Raw genomic sequence first — 12,758 nt, forward strand, 5'->3', positions numbered from 1 at the left:
AACTGCCCCACAGGGTTTCCAAAGCAATCAACCTTTATGGAAGCAGATTCTCACACCTTTCTCCCGCAGAGCGGCTGGTAGGTGCAAACCATCAACCAAATTTTGGTTAGGACCCGATCACTTTAACCACTGTACCAATAGGGCTCCTAACTATGGAATAGGACTCAAAATGGCTTATATAATTTGATTTTCATTATTGAGAGTTAGATATAAAATACCACAAAAAAAGTGTTTATGGGAACAAAGGGAAATTTACAGAATAAAATATTAATGAATCCTTTAAAAGTTATTTAAAAATGATACATGCATTTATTGGCATGCAGATTTGTTCATGGACATAGATTACTTAATCGGAAAGGAGAATATTAAAAACACAATGTATAGTATAAGTCAATTTTTTGTATCTTACTCTTGATGATTATTTGATCAAAGTCTTGTCTCTTCAAAATACTTGATATTTTTCAGAATTTTACCTTGTGAAAATCACCTTCGTATCTATTTTATCTGACCCACTCAATGAATCTAGGAGGTACCGGAGGCAGATTTTATTATTTCCACTTCAGAGGTGAGAAAAGGAAGTCTCATAGAAGTTAAACAGCATTGCCAGATTTCGTATGACTATCAAATTGTATAAGAAGGCAACTCCAACTCAGGTTTTCTCATTTCAGGTCTGATAACTTATCAATGTGCACACATTTTTCACACTTCTTTTTGTATTATTTTATAATTTTGATACAGTAATATTTACCTTTTTTTGTGTGTATCTCTGCAAGTTTTGACAAATGCATGTAGTCATGTTGGCATCACCACAATCAAGATATAGAAATCCAATCACCCCTTAAAGGCCCACTGTGCCTACTCTAATCGACTCTTCAATCCATTACCATCCCTGGCAAGCAGTAATGTGTTGTCATTTCTTACGGTTTTTCCTTTGCAAGAAAGTCTTATAAATGGGATCATACAATACATAGCCTTTAGGATCTGGGTTATTTCAATTAGCATAAAGCATTCTGGGCTTACTCACATTGTCGAGTGAATAAGTAGTCATTCATGTTTATTGTTGAGAAATATTTCATACATGGATGTTCTAGTGTTTGTTTCCCAATTGAGCAGGAAATTGAGTAGTTTTCAGTGTTTTTTCCAATTTGGGGTGGCAATAAAACTGCCATAAACTTTTGCACATAGGTTTTTACATAAATGTAGGTTTTCACTTCAAAAATTTAACAGATTTTTCCAAAGAACTTTAATATTTCTATACCTTGGTGGGCAGGGATCTTAGGATCATCTTAATTCGGCCTACCACAAACAGTTACTAAATTTAACATAAGATTTAATAGATATTAAACTATGCTAAATGATTCACTTTGGAAAAATGTCAAAAAGATCTTTATAGTAAAATTTTAATATGTATTTGAAAATCTTTCCTGAAAACATTCTTATAGAAATAAGTCTGTAAAGCATAATGTTTTCTTAAATATGTGATGACTTTGTTACTTATTAAAATGATTTAGAAATTAAAATACAATTGAAAAGAAAAAATAAAGAACTATTAAAGGCTCTTTGGAGAGATCTGTCAAATTGCAATTGGTGCATATTTTTTACAGAAGTTATTTAATTAAAAATACTAAATTTTATTTTATATGCATGTGAATTCATTGATTGGAAAATAGTTTGAAAGTAAATATATACAAAATATTAATACTAGTTATCTCTGGGTTGCTTATTTTACATAAACCAAAAAAACCAAACCCACTGCTGTCAAGTCGATTCCGACTCATAGCGACCCTATAGGACAGAGTAGAACTGCCCCATAGAGTTTCCAAGGAGCACCTGGCGGATTTGAACTGCTGACCCTTTGGTTAGCAGCTGTAGCACTTAACCACTACGCCACCAGGGTTTCCGTATTTTACATAATGTTATTTTATTACTCTTTAAATGGAAATATGTTATAATCAATATTTATTATTTACATAATAATAATAACAAATAAATAAATAATAATAACTGACAAAATTTGATATATTTAGATTATTTTAAGAGCATATGTTTAACTTAAATACTAAATATTTATAGACAAAATTTTAAAATCTTATAAGTTTATCCACTGCCGTTGAGTCAATTCCAACTCATAGTGACCCTATAGGACAGCTTTGAACTGCCCCACAAGGTTTCCAAGGAACAGCTGGTGGATTTGAACAGCCCACCTTTTGGTTAGCAGCCAAGCTACTAAACACTGCACCCTAGTGCTCCTCATATAAGTTTAGTACATATTTTTTCTATATTTCATATTGGTTTTCTGTTTTTTCTTTTTCTCAAACATTTACAAACTTATCTACAGCAAAACTATTCTATCTAATTTTATTAAGATAAAACAATATTCACTCATCATCATGGAAAACCAATTTATGATGCTCCTGTTATAGAATACAGTGTGCTGATTACTAAGGAACACACTGGTGGATAAGAATTTTGACAATGTATCAGGCAAGCATTCCAAGTACACTTAAATATTAGTGATATAATGTGAAGCTTAAAGAATATTTCAATAAAAATGACTCTAGTTGCGTTTTTTTTTTTTTCTTTAGTTAAAAAAAAACTAAGCCTATACTTTTATCTCTAGGAATAACTTTAGAATAGCTTATTTTGATCCATGGGATTTTGTATGTTCATTTCATGGCTTTCTAATTTTAGGTGGTATTTTTGATCAGGCACTGTTTGTATGTATCCTCTCTACCACTCATCTGTCAGTTTATCATATTGTGATGTCTTGTGTGTTGCTATGATGATGAAAGCTATGCAACACTGTTATTCCAAATACTATCTGGGTCACCCATTCTGGACAGGTTTCAATGGAGCCTCCAGACTAAGATGGATTAGAGAAAAGCCTGGAATCTTCCTGAAAATTAGCCACTGAAAACCACATGGATCACAACAGAATATTATTTGATATAGTGTTGGAAGATAAGCCCCATAGGTTGGAAGGCACTCAAAATACACAATGGCATCACAAAAAAAGACACTCAAAATATAAACAAACAATGGACTCGTGCATAGTAAAGTTCTTGAAGATGGCGCAGTACCAAAAAGATCTTGAAGATGATTGCCCAAAACACAGGACTGGGCAACGTTTTTTTCTGTTGTACTTGGGGTCTTCATGATTCAGTGGTTACTGTACAACACCGAACAACAACATACCGTACATTATCTTAGGTAATCCTCATAAAATCCTTGCGGTGTATGTACTATAATTTCCCCCAATTTACCAGTTTAAAAAAAAAAATCACAAAAGAAGAAAATTTACCCAAGCTCAGGCAGTTAATAAGTGGCATATCTGAACCCAGAATACCTGCTTACTATGTTAATCTCTATGTAATACCAAGGTCCTAGGTAATATGTGCTTTTTTGATTTTGACTACCTCTTTAATAATGGTTTAATTGTAGATTTATTTAAAATTTTTTTCTTCTTTATTTGTGTTCAAAGTTAAAAATATATAGAGATAATATCTTGAAAATCCTCCATCTTAACCTTGTTGCTCTGAAACTATGTGAATTTCATCTTTTGTCAAATGTATGTTCATATCCTTTGTCCCCTTTATTTATTTATTTTCTAATTGAGACGTTAGTCTTTTTCCTATCTAAATTTACAAAAAAGAGCTTCTCACCTGGTGTTCTACAGAAGCTTCACCTGGCTTGGACTTGACAAGATATGATTCTTCTCAACTTTCTGGTAGCTATAATCCCTGGTTTTGTTGACATCCAGGCTCCTACAACTTTCCTGTCCCTTTCCTCATGGGAGGGACATGAATGGAAGTTAGAGAAATAAGTTCTTTGTAATAAGGATTGTGAATATTTTTCTTATTTTTGTTTTGTTATTTAACTTATCTCAAGACAATTTTTATATGGAAATTAAAAATTCTTGCACTGTCGATTTTCAATCTTTATGGCTTCTGGGATTTATGTGCGACTATGAAAAACCTTTACCACTATGGGGTTATATAAAAAAACCCTACCATGGTTTCTTTTAATTTTTATGTGTGTAATATGGAATTTAATCTTATTCTAGCCCCCTAATCAAATATCTCAACAATACTGAGCATTCCATATTTCTATCCAATACTTAAGGCTTCTCAATTACATAAACCAAAAAATCTAAATCTGTTGTCATTGAGTCAATTCCAACTTACGACAGCCTCATGTTTTACAGAGTAGAACTACTTTGTAGGGTTTTCTTGGCTGTAGTCTTTATGAAAGCATATTGCCAGGTCTTTCCTTTATGCCACCGTCACTGGGTAGATTCAAATAGACAACTTTTCAGTTAATAGTCAAGCATAAACTGTTTGTGCCACCCAGGGACCTTTATTTCTTACAAAGAAAATGCTATAATATACTTTGGCTTCTTTATGCACTTTCTTATCTACTCCTTAGACTTTTTGTTGTTGTTATTTATTAAAATGCTGTTAGCACATGCTGGAAATTACTGATATTTTAAAACCACTGTTTATCTTTTCCTTTCATGATTTTAAAGATATTCATGCTGTTTTTTTTTATATGAACTTAATTTTTTTTTTTCCATGTGCCCTCCCCTTCACACTAAAAAACTTCCTGTTAGTATTTTCATTTCACCAAAAAACCAAACCCATTGCCGGCGAGTCGATTCTGATTCATAGCGACCCTATTGGACAGAGTAGAACTGACCCATAGAGTTTCCAAGGAGCGCCTGGTGAATTCGAATTACCAACATTTTGGTTAGCAGTTGAAGCACTTAACCCCTATGCCACCAGGGTTTTCATTTAGACCATATTAAATTTATGATGATGTTTTTGGTGAATTGATACTCATTTTATTAAAGTTTGCACATATTTTTTTCTGGCTTATGCTTTGTCTTTTAATTTTCTTATGATAATTTTTATGCACACATTTTAATTTTTGCCCAAGAAGAGCAAATAATTTTTTTGTCTGGAGAGCCTATTTTTATCCTTTGCAGCATTTTAAAGCTTTAAACATTTTTCTTTGTTTATTAAGATTATTCCTAGATAATGTATCATTTCTTTAAATATTAGGAATCCAATCTTGTCCACCATTGTATATGTGTGTGTTTTAATTTGGTTTTATGAACTTATTGATGTCATATATTGATTTTTTACAATACAATAATGAGTTCCATTCATAATCCTGTCTTTAAGTCAAATTCGTAAGTCAGAAAAGTTATGTACGGTTCGTATCTAACATCCATTAGTCATTTGTTTGTCTTAATATGTAGTATTTAGAGCACCTTTCTATAAAAAATAATTAAAGAAACTTCCAGATACACTGAAACATCTTTAACATAAGAATACACTAATAAAGATGTTTTGATGCATGTTGCAAAGTAGTGGCTGTTTGTTATAATGAACCTTTTTATATACCTCAAATTTTTAATATAATAAGCTTTTTGGGGCTTGGTTGCAACTATGAGTTGTATGTAAGTCTGACATTCTTAATCTAGGTTCTGCCTGTACTATTTCGCCATTACTTGTACTAGTTTTTCAGTTGATGTACTTGAATTTTCCAAGTTTAAGATTATATCATTGGCGAATACAGATTATTTCCCTTTCTCCCTCATATTTTTTGTGTCTTCCTTAATGCTTATGTCTAATAATAATTGACAATTACTTCTAATATGTTTGTTTCATGTACATATGTACACATACACACACATATATTTTATCATGTTAAAGAGGCCTCTAGTGAATTGCCTTTTTAAAATGAAATAGATATTGAATTTTTTAATTGTCTTCTAACCATTGATAGGACTTGTTATATTTCTTCTTAGATTTATCATTGGACTAGTATAATAGACTCATCAGTTTTAAACCATCATGCTTTCCTGAAATACCCATCAATGGAAATCTACCATAAAGTTTATTATTCTTTTACCATGCTGCTAGATTCTTTCTGGAGTTCTTCCATCTGAGATTTTTTCTGTACTTTTGGGTTCCCTGTGGATCCCATTTTCAGTAGTTTTCCTTCCAGAAATCTGAGATTTACGTTAACCCTCCCAACTATGCTCTTGTCTGGGTGTTCTCAAGTCTTGTGCCAAGCAATGGATCGAGAGATAAAGTGAGGAAAGAAAAAGGAAGAGAAAAAAAAAAGGCAACTGGATTGGCCCAATTTTCTTGGGACTAAAGCTCCTGAACAAAGAGGAAGGTTCACTTATTCTTAATCAGAGTGTTGTCTCATATGGATCCCTTTGCCTCTATAGTTACCCATGACATGAGTGATCAACAACACCAAAAAACTGTTTCTATTCAGTCAATTCTGACTCACAGCAACCTATAGCAACCCTACAGGATAGAGTAGAACTACCCTATAGGTTTCCAAAGCTGTAATCTTTACAAAAGCAAACTGTCACATCTTTCTCCCACAGAGCAACTAATGGGTTTGAACCTCCGACATCTTGATTAGCAGCCAAGCATTTAACCACTGGGCCACCAGGGCTCCTTGGGTGAACTAAGAAGGGGCAAGAAAACAAAAAGTGTGTGGGGGAGAGCGATCTGCATATTTCTCTTAATTGTGTGTTACCTTTCCTGCTCCTTGAGGAGGGGCTGAAGGACTTCACCTGGAACATTTTTGTCTCCATCTATACCAGCATGGTCACTTCTGTATTTCTAGCTGGCTTAAATTCAGGTTAGGGGATACTGGAGGTTAAAAAAAAAAAAAAGGAAACTCATGGCCATTCATCAGTACTTGGTTGGAATCCTGGTCTTTATCTCTAACTAGTCTGCAATTACTTATTTTTTAGGTTCCTAAAATAGCTGCACAATGTAAGGCCACATTTATTGTACTTAGTGGGAGAGACAAGGTGCATTGTGCTTATTCCATCTAGCCCAGAACTGCAAATGACCTACTGATTGAAATGCAAAAGAAAGAAAGAGAATGGATAAAACAGCAGATTAAAATAACACTAAAAATTATTAGTAAACTAGAAGACTGATTTAAAAAAAGATCAAAATACAACAGATCAAAATGGATATAAAAAATATGAAATAGAAGTTCAGAAACATGAAGAACAAAATAAAGCAGAACACTCATTATATCAGCATTTCAGAATTAGAGATTAGGAAATATTCAGAGATAATAGCTGAGAAATTTAGAATAAAAAAATTCTACAATGAATGAAACAGCAATAAGATGAATTTGTAAATAAAAAACCCTCTGTTTATCAAAACACCATTCTTAAATATGTGAAACTGGGAAAAAACATAGATATAACATGTAATCAAGAAAGCTTTGGTGTCCAGATCATATAAAGAGACCCTAAATATTAATAATAAAAAGTTGGAGAAAACAGGCAAAAGATATGAAGTCATTTATCAGAAGATAAAATATTAATGGAGAATAAAAATACTTATTAAAAAAAATACCCTCTTTGAAAATCAAAGGTATGCAAATTAAAACTAAAAAGAAGCCTCATTTTACACAGGTTTTAAATTTATTAAACATTTATTTCATTAAATTTTTTTTTTTTTGAAAACAAGGCGTTGTACGAAGACTTCCAGAAACTATGAAGATGGAGAATTTAAAGGAGGTCACCTGCCACAAATATGTTTACAAAATAGTAGAAGTGAAGTACTTTCTACATAGATAAAGAAAATAGTATCTCAGTTTATTTTAAGGGAGACATTGGTAATAAAAAAAAAAAAAATAGCTATCAGGATAAAAAAAAATCAACACATGGAAAAAGCGAAGAAGTGTTCTTTAAATAATTTATAGAGAATTCATAAAATATACTAACCTAACCTTCTCCAATTGTGAAAATACAAGCCCAACACAAATATTATTTCTTGTGAGATGAGATTAATTATTCTCTTTATTTGTAATATTGGAATAAAGGAATAGTGCTTATTAATTAAAACATTAGTACTATGTATATGTTTCTCTCAATACATGATGAAAATTTTACAAACAAGCAATCATTTTTTTTCATCTCAAAGAACCGAAATCCATCATTATATCGGCCCCACAACTGATTTTGGCTGCATTAATAAAATGTAGAAAATCATTGATTCCATGTGAAGGAATTGAATGTCAAGAAAAAGTATCTCTACTTTTTTGGTCGACAATAAAAAATCAAAGAAAGTGGAGTGACTTGATCAAAACTATATTTTAAGAAGATTGACTTATCTACATGGTTCTTGATAGAATGGATAAGGAAAGAGACTGAGTTCATGGCAATACAATAATTAATAAGTCCATTATGAGAAAATAAGCATCTTCATGACAGTAGCAACAGAAGGGTAAAAAATGCGGTGAGATTTTTCAGGAGGCAAATTGAATATTAAATGAACAGACTCTAACAGATCCTAAGGTGAGTATTGATGGCGTGGAGAAAACAGAAGAGGAAATGATGAAGAATATTTGGACAGTATATAACTTTTCTACAGAGTGTTGACAGGATCTTTCCTACTACATGTTAAAAAATGTTAGAGGATGAAATTAATCCAGTAAACCAGTTAAAGAGAAGCAAACACCAACACGACTGAACTGTGTGTCAATAGGTATTTAAGGCAGCTCAGAAAAAAAAAAAAAGTGTTGATTGTGCACAAAAATATGCAAATTATTCAGGGCGGAAATAATTTCTGGAAGAAGATGGGTTTTGTAAAGGGTTACATTAACAAAGGAGTAAACAGAATTGGAAAATAGGAGTAGCAGATGTTATGTTTTCTTTCTTCCTTGTCAGAGCCAACAAGTCCCGTGTTCTCATTATTATTTAAATTCCTGTTGCACACCATCCAGTGGGCATCAGGTGTTTGAATTTAATCTCAGTGCTGGATAGGAAACATTAAACAACAAGTGGGATTTTACTCTGGAAGCTTTACTACCTAAGTTTTGAAAATTTGATTCCTGTATTGTCAAATCATTCACCTATAATTGACCAATATAAACTGGAATATTTGCATATGTGTCTTAAGCCTTAAAAAATAAAAAAATTGTTTTTCCCTTCATTCTCAATATGTTAATCCATACATAATCTATATTCCTCACTCTGTTTTATACCTGGTGGTGTGGTGGTTAAGGGTATGGCTGCAGACCAAAAGGTCCACAGTTTGAATTCACCAGCTGCTCCTTAGAAACCCTATGGTGCAGTCCTACTCTGTACTATAGGGTTTCTATGAGTCAGAATTAACTCAATGGCAAAGGGCTTGGTTTTTTTTTTTTTTTGCCCCTGTATCTACTTGGATAAAAAAAGTACTTGGATAGCAATATATAAATGCAGCCACGTAAATAATACATTCGAGTTGAACTAAAATATTCCTGAACAATAAGAACTGTATTTTTATTCAAGATCTCAAAATTAATTTTAAAATACTATTTTTAATTTTTTCATTTTAGATAATGTTTTCTTTACACTTTAAGTAGGAACTAATTTGAGGTGTTTTAGGAAATCTAAATCTACTTCCCAGCGTGGGTAACCAGCTTCTATTTGAAGAGCTTTTTCTGTTTATTCTTATATTCCAAATGTGTACTAATTCAAGTTAAAATTTAACATACTATGTTGGTGAGTTACCACGTTCCCATATGCAAATACCTGCATATATTAAATGATTTGTAATTCAGAATCTATTTCTATAGATTCAATCTGTAAAAGAAGTAAATTGAGTTAAATTCAAAACAAAAATTTCTATTAAGATATTGTATAATATAACAACCTTACCATTCAGTTTCTCTATCTATTATGTATAAAAATGGAGTTGCTTATCTCTAGTTCAAAAGAATAGCTAGCTGATGATTGGTACTTATAAAAGGACTTCCAGTTCTTTGGAAGGAATCTCACCACAATAGTACTTGAGTCTTATAAAAATTGATTAGTATGTAAAAATTCTTTGTTTGCTTTTGGTTTTGATGACTTGTGCATAAAATTTTCTATCTCTTTAGTCAAACTCTATATGTATGTTCACAATTGAGATAAAAGTTGATTTCTCTTTTAACCAGGCTACACTCTGTCATTTCTGACTCTGCTTATATTCTTGTCACTTTTCAAACTATGTTTTCCTCTTCTCTAGCGTTATTATAAAACAACAACAATGGCAACAACAACCAACACTTTCCCCTTTCAAGTAACACAAAATAATATTATCAAACCAAATACTTATCAAACAATCTTTCTTTACACAATAAAAAAAAAAAAAAGCATATTTTTTTGTTATTCGGCATAATCAGGCAGTTAAATTTCTTAGAATTAAGTATTTATTTTAATGAACTTTTCATGACCATAACTCATACATGGATTATCAATTTTAAATGAATAGAAAATCAGGAAAATGCTCTAATACTAAACACACACAAATCATATACATGTTTTAGTGCATCACAAACTACTCCCAAACCTTGCGATACCTTGAGGTCATCAATAATACTTTCTTATTTCACACAAGTTCTGCATTTTTTTAAAATTATTGTTCATTAGATGGAGGTTTACAGAACCAACTAGCTTCTTATTAAACAATTAGTACACATAATGTTTTGTGACATTGGTTACCAATCCCACGACACGTCAACACTCTCACTTCATGACCTTGGGCTCCCTATTAACCAGCTTTAGTCTCCTTTTGTTTTATGGACCTGTCTAATCTATGGCTGAAATGTGAACCTTAGGAGTGACTTCATTACTCAGCTAAAAGTGTGTCCAGAGGCCATACCCTCAGGGTTTCTCCAGACTCCGTCAAGCCAGTATGTCTAGTCTTTTTTGGGAGATAAAATCTTGTCCTACATTTTTCCCCGGCTCTGTCTGGAATCCTTTTTTATGATCCCTGTCAGAGCTGTCAGTGGTGGTAGCTGGGCACCATCTAGTTGTGCTGGACAAAGTCTGGTGGAGGCTGTTAGTTGTGGTCCATAGGCCTTGGGACTAATCTTTCCCTTGTATCTTTGGTTTTCTTCATTCTCCCTTGCTTCCAATGGGGTGAGACCAGTGGAGTATCTTAGACGGCAGCTCACAGTCTTTTAAGATCGCAGATGCTACTTACCAGAGTAGAATATAGAACAATTTCCTTATAAGCGATGTTGTGCCAGTTGAACTAGATGTTCCCTGAGACAATGGTCCCCACAGCCCTCAGCCTGGTAATTCAGTGCCTCAGGAAGTTTGAATGTGTCTATGGAGCTTCCATGACCTTGCCTTGGACAAGTTTGCTGGCTTCCCCAGTATTGTGTACGGTCTTAACCTTGACCAAAGTTACCAATTACCTATTTTCCACTTAGTGTTTTTCCATCCCCACCCCTCCTCTCCCTCACAACCATCAAAGATTGTTTCTTTTTGTGTGTAAATCTTTTCATGAGTTTTTATAGTAATTGTCTCATAGAATATTTGTCCTTTCATGATTGGCTTATTTCACTCAGCGTAATGCCCTACAGATTCATCCATGTTGTGAGATGCTTTGCAGATTCATCATTGTTCTTTATTGTTGCTTAGCACTCCATTGTGTGTACGTACCCTAGTTTCTTTATCCATTCATCTGTTGATGGGCATCAGGTTCCATCTTTCTGCTATTGTGAATAATGCTGCAGTGAACATGGGTGTGCATTATGTCTATTCGTATGACAGCTCTTATTTCTCTAGAATATATTCCTAGGAGTGGGGTTGCTGGATCATATGGTAGTTCTATTTCTAGATTTCTTAGGAAGTGCCATATCATTTCCCAAAATGGTTGTACCATTTTGCATTCCCACTGGCAGTGCGTAAGAGTTCCAATCTTCCTGAAGCCTCTCCAACACTTTTTTTTTTTGATTCATGCCAGTAATGCCGGGGTGAGATGGTGTCTCATTGTGGTTTTGACTTGCGTTTCTCTAATGGCTAGTGACTGGGAGCATTTCCTCATGTGTCTGTAAACCGCTTGAATGTCATATTTGGGGAAGTGGCTGTTCATTTCCTTTGCCCATTTTTTAATTGGATTTTTTGTTTTTCTGTTTTACAGGTGTTTGATTTTCCTATAGATTTTACAGATTAGACTTATGTTGGATTTGCCATAGCCAAAATTTTTCCTAGTCCATAGGTTCTCTTTTTACTCTTTTGGTGAAGCCTTTGATGAGCATAAGTGCTTAATTTTTAGAAAATCTGTTATCTAGCTTATCGTCTGGAGTTTTTGTGTTGTTTTATATCCTGTTAATGCCATTTGTTAGGACCACTAGTGTTGATCCTATTTTTTTCTTCCAGAACCTTTATAATTTTTGGTTTTATATTTAGGTCTTTGATCCATTTTGATTTAGTGTTTGCGTTATGGTGTGAGATATGGGTCTGTTTCTTTTTTGCTGATGGACATCCAGTTTGCCAGCACCATTTGTTAAAAAGATTGTCTTTTCCCTGTTTGATGGACTTTGGACTCTTGTCAAAGATCAAATGACCTTAGATGGATGGATTTATATCTGGGTTCTCAATTCTGTTCCATTGGTCAATGTATCTGTTGTACCATTATCAGGGTCTTTTGACTACCATAGCTGTATAGTAGGTTCTGATGTCAGGTAGTGTGAGTCCTTCTACTTTATTCTTCTTGTTCAACAGTGCTTTGCTTATCTGGAGCCTCTTCCTTTTTCCATATAGAGTTAATGATTAGTTTTTCCATCTCTTTAAAGAATGTTTTTGGTATTTGGATCAAAATTGCATTGTGTTGTAGATTGCATTGGGTAGAATTGACATTTTCACATTGTTGAGTCTCCCTATCCATTAAAAAAAATTAGCATGGTATATTTTTCCATTAATGTAGATCTCTTTTGGTTTCTTGCAGTAT

This window comes from Elephas maximus, chromosome 18 (assembly GCF_024166365.1).
Source record: "Elephas maximus indicus isolate mEleMax1 chromosome 18, mEleMax1 primary haplotype, whole genome shotgun sequence".
Lineage (NCBI taxonomy): Eukaryota > Metazoa > Chordata > Mammalia > Proboscidea > Elephantidae > Elephas > Elephas maximus.